General features: G+C 40.9%; 1 protein-coding gene across 3 annotated transcripts in view; it reads left to right on the top strand.

The window, feature by feature from the left end:
• Positions 1-3,987, top strand: part of LOC113803224 (galactoside 2-alpha-L-fucosyltransferase Sec1) — a 23,861-nt gene extending 19,874 nt beyond the window's left edge. For all 3 annotated transcript variants that reach the window (XM_027353944.2, XM_027353943.2, XM_027353945.2), the window contains one exon: positions 1-3,987. This exon is cut by the window's left edge and continues 654 nt beyond it. The gene's annotated coding sequence lies outside the window, so the exon portion shown is untranslated.
• The last annotated feature ends 1,013 nt before the right edge of the window (positions 3,988-5,000 follow it).

Raw genomic sequence — 5,000 nt, 5'->3', positions numbered from 1 at the left:
ACTGATAGCAGAAAATTACTGGAACTAAAGTAAAAAAAAAAAGCTGATCGTTTATAATAAAGTTATGGCAAAGTTATATGCGAGTTAATCAGAATTAGAAATGATAACAGAGTGAGCCTCGTACTCAGTAATGAATGGAGTGAAAATGAGGGCTGCCCGACGGGGAACCGAGTGGAAACGACTTGAAGACGCTTCGTGTCGCTGCGAAGAGAAACAAGATGACTGATCGAGGTGTTCCGTCAAATACAGGAATGTGAAAGGGGTTACAAGATAATTTGTAAAAGTCTAAAGGTTTTGCTATAAAGATGAGCACTAGGATAAGAGAAAAGTTTAAGGCGAGCGACCGAGGGTCTGAAATGTCAATCGATATTGGTAAATTGGTTACACATCTTGCACACCTATTTGCGGGATGTTTACCGCAGTTTCACAGCATTTGAAGCAAAAAGAGAAGAAAAAAATTGTTAAAGATATAATTGATAATTTTGGCAATGGGTATACAGTGTCATAATGTATATTCGATTAAATAAGCAATAACTTCACCCCCCCCCCTTCCATACCCGTTGGTGCCTCCTCAGGGGACGGAGCGGGATCCCGCCATGGGTCTTCCTGCCTCTGGCCTCTGCTCTCGGATCATCTAATCTTAATCGCTCTTTTCTTCTTTCCTGTTCTTTTTCCTCCCCTTCTCCAATCTCTTTTTCTATCCACTTGCTACTTACCTAAATTTCAGTTTGTATGAATGATTTTAATTATTTCCTTGCTCAAATTGGGAAACTGGCATATGAACAAAAAACGACTTCCACATCCCGGCGAAATACAGGTAGGATAATCTTCGCAACCAGTGTTTTCAGACCACACCATGGAAAGATAGCAACAGTAGTCCTTACAGTAAAATACCTGCGTGGACGTATGTTGTGGCAGCGGATGGCAATGCTTTTCGCTTTATCTGTTATCATTAACGCATATCTAGTCTGGTGATTTCCCATCGCTGTGAAAACATGGCATTATAACACCAGTTTTCAAAGCCGGAGACAGACGAAGTTAAGGACAGTCCCCTTATTGCCATACTCCCTATAACGGGTGTCAAACAAGCGGCTACATTTGCTATTTCAGTCACACAGTCGGGTGCTTACATGGTTAATGAAACCGGTACTTCGTCTTTTAAGATTATCACTTACACTCTTACAAGTTTTTTCCTTTATTTTTGTATTTTTGTAATGAATGAAATGATCTAATCCGTGTTTACGCCAACCATAAGGCCGTTTGGTCGCGTCGACTCAAGTTCATCTGGACCTGCAGAGGAAATGAGTTAGGCAGCCCTGCCCTGTACGTCCGGTTCTCGAAAAAATATAGCAGGCCAATTGACACCTAGAGACCACTGCCCTATCCAAATTAGATAAAAAAAATTATGAGAATGTAGACAACATAATAAACTTGCTTGTATTGAGCGATCTATCAATCACGAAATTCTTATTAGTTGACTAATAAATCACAAAATCTATACACATTGGCCCAAAAGTTAAGTATATGAACCCAATCTGTCAAAATTCGTGAAAATATATCAACAAAACAGATTGTATCTTTCGGGGTTCCATAAGGATCTCTAGTAGGCCCAATCCTGTTCCCAGTATTCGTAAATTATTTTCCATAGCCCAAAATTGTCTCGTTCAATACGCTGATTTACAATTTCTCCATATTGATTCTGTAAACTTGGACGAATTGACAAAAAGGTACAATTAAAAGGATACTTTGATACAAAGGGCCTCGAGATAAAACCAAGTAAAACAATGATTCTTCATAGTCGCAAAACACTGCCATAGAATTTGAACTGCCCCTCAAGACAGCACTTTGTAAATAAACCCTATGATTATACGCTTAAAGGTCATACTTAATAAATACAAAACTTTCCTGCGAGAACAAAACTTTGTAACGTATGGCCACATCGCCATGCATGTGAATAAACTAAAATGGCTAAATGCACAGTATATAAATGCAACCGATACATACTAATTCGTGAAATAACTCAAAGTTTTGTTTTATCCAAGGTGGCTTATAACTGCCAACTGTAAGTAATACGACCTGTATCCAAACAAGACCGGTAAACTATATCACAGGATCACGTACAGATACAGGACACGGCAGACCTGTGGGCTAGAACCAACTACCTCATGACCGAAGCATTCGGAACTCGAATACATTCAAAAAGAAATTACATCTCTTTCTTCATCAGTGACATCAAGTTTCAAAACGAAAGCAAGGCTGCCACTAATTATATGTGTATCATATTTATATGTATTTATGTAATTAGAATAACCATTATAACAAAGAATAAAGTATTCTGAATTAAATTTTTGAATGTGTCACTGGCCCAAACTCGTGGATTACCTGTTCTAACAACCTCACTGGCAAGCCCATTTCTGACCAGCGTCACCCGTCCCTCAGCGCTTGTGCCGAGACTGCTTCCATCTCCCCGAGTGATCGTCCTGTCTGCGAAGAAGACAGGTCAGGCTGTGAGGAAGACCTGCTCGCCTGCCTTGTTGGTGCAGTGTCAATGCAGTGCGACACTAATCCTCCCAGAGGCCGCCGGAAATCCTACACCAGTATTGCCCAGAATACTTTCTGTAATCTTCGCCTTTCCAATGGAGTTCATGTTGGAGATCCTCTCCTGCCCGACCACGTCAACCCTTCCCCCGTCAGTGCCAGAAAATTTATCGTTATGGCAACCTTGCTCAGCACAGTTGCTCCACAGACCGCAGTATCTGTTCCTCCTGCCCATTACTTATACCTCTCCCTTCCCCCAGTCAAAGCCTTTATGCTAAATTCAGACACTCCATTCTCTCTTCCCCGTACCTTCCCCTCGTCCTTTTCGCTCAACCATCGCATCAGACAAAACATGCCTATGCCTCACCCGCCCTCCAATCTCTCTACCCCATTTCCTCTACCGTCAAAGTGTCTGCCGACATCCTTCCTCGCACTCCCTCCCAACACCTCCTGCTCCATCTACACCAACCCTCCCTCTTCCCCCGTTGTCCCTTCGCTCCCTCCTTCGTGCACGCGCAACTCCTTTTTGTCTCGACAGTGTCCTTCCTCGGACTCTCCCCCTCCGGACAGGCCTCCTGATACCTCCCCCTAGTCTCATTCTCCACTTCCTGACAGTCCTCCTGATACTTCCCCCCTAGTCTCATTCGCCAATGCTTCCCCTCCTACTACACCGACATCCATTTTACCTTAATCAGTCGTTGCCTCATGATAGTTCTTCTACACTGAAACATCTCACAGACTTGTAACATCCATTTGGCCGAACCGCCCTTAACCTCAGCCCCTTCCCCCTTTTGCTAATCCTGCCTTGACTCCATTTACTCACCCTTTTAACCTCACCCTTCTTAATGAGTACCATACCACCCTAAATTGCTGTACGACTTTTGACGTGTAACATATTTTGTCAGTAAGCCATACTCCCCCCCTCTTTTCGCTACTATATTGCTATTTCTCAGGTATTATCAAAGTTATCATTAAAATTATAAAATCATTATTATCATTATTATTGCCATTATTATCATAATTATCATCATTATTGTCAATGGTGAATGTTCGGGAAATTGACAATTGAGTGGTGCGGGCAGCGGCGCTGATAAAACTAGTGTTTACCCAAGCTAAGGCACTTTCAAACTACAACGCGGGTCTTGCAGAGTGTAATTCAGACAGGGGAGCTGCTTTAAAAAGTAGTAGCAGGCGTTTTCCAGCATGACCCACCCATTACGACTCTGAAGCTCTTAACTCCGTAAGTATGAAGAAAGCTTAATAATACTTTAATTAACTTTTCATTTAATATCATCATTGCCAGTGTGATCATTTCCTTTTTCCATTCTTTCAGTCTATTTATATATGTCCATTCTTCTTTTAAAACAAGTAAAAAGGATAAAACGCAAACAAACAAAACACAAAGAAAACCTGAGATCCCCTCAGTCTGTATATTCTCAAAAGTGTACAATACATATATCATCCTATCTGGCCTCTTACAAAGAATGAAAATATACTTATCTTGACTTGTGTCTTGACACAAAAAACAAATAATATAAATTAAAATAAAAGAGATAAAAAGAATGAAACTGATTTAACCATTGAAAGTTAAAAGATACCCGAGGCCGTTAAAAGCTAGTGTGTAAAATAAACCAAAACAAATAAAAATGCTCCAGGTGGCACTGTTTTCATTCTCGATTTTCTTATTCTGATGCTTGATAAATGTTGCTAGAACTACGATTTTTTAAATATTTTGATATTTAAAAAAATCAGACCGAGCGCTCCAAGTAAAACAGCTGCAACCTTTTCTTTAAAAGTATTTAAAATAAGCAATTTTCACATTCCTCCCTCCCCCCCCTCCTCTCTCTCTCTCTCTCTCTCTCTCTCTCTCTCTCTCTCTCTCTCTCTCTCTCTCTCTCTCTCTCTCTCTCTCTCTCTCTCTCTCTCTCTCTCTCTCTCTCTCCACCTCACTGTGCAACGCCGTTCAAAGAGAAGAGAACCAGGATATAAGGAGAATTGCTAGAGAAAAAAAACTTGATTACTTTACAATTTCTTTAAGTCTATTTTAATGAGCAGCTCTTATCGTCCCGGAGGATTGACGCAAGCACCGTAAAAATGATGAACACCTTTACTAATGATCATTCATGATTTTACGTGCCAAGGACAAGTTAAATTATACACAAATGATAAGCAGATTTCGCTAATCGCCGGCTCGAGACACCCGACTCCAAATTTATTGCTCGCGCTCACCTTTTTATATATAGCATTTTTTACTTCCTTCATTACCTAGTTCAGGTTTCCGCCGCACAGGCTCGGGTTCGTCACCACATGACGGACGGCTTGTCCAGCTGGCTTTATCGCCAAGGTCACTTACATACATTTGGAATTTGCTTACGTCGCCGTCTCAAAGACATCCAATAAAGTACGACACTTGACCAACTCACTTGATAAACTTAATTGCTTTCTTTGACTGTATAGAATAC

Source organism: Penaeus vannamei, chromosome 30 (genome assembly GCF_042767895.1).
Source record: "Penaeus vannamei isolate JL-2024 chromosome 30, ASM4276789v1, whole genome shotgun sequence".
In the NCBI taxonomy this organism is placed as follows: Eukaryota; Metazoa; Arthropoda; class Malacostraca; order Decapoda; family Penaeidae; genus Penaeus; species Penaeus vannamei.
This window is presented reverse-complemented; position numbering and strand designations above follow the sequence as displayed.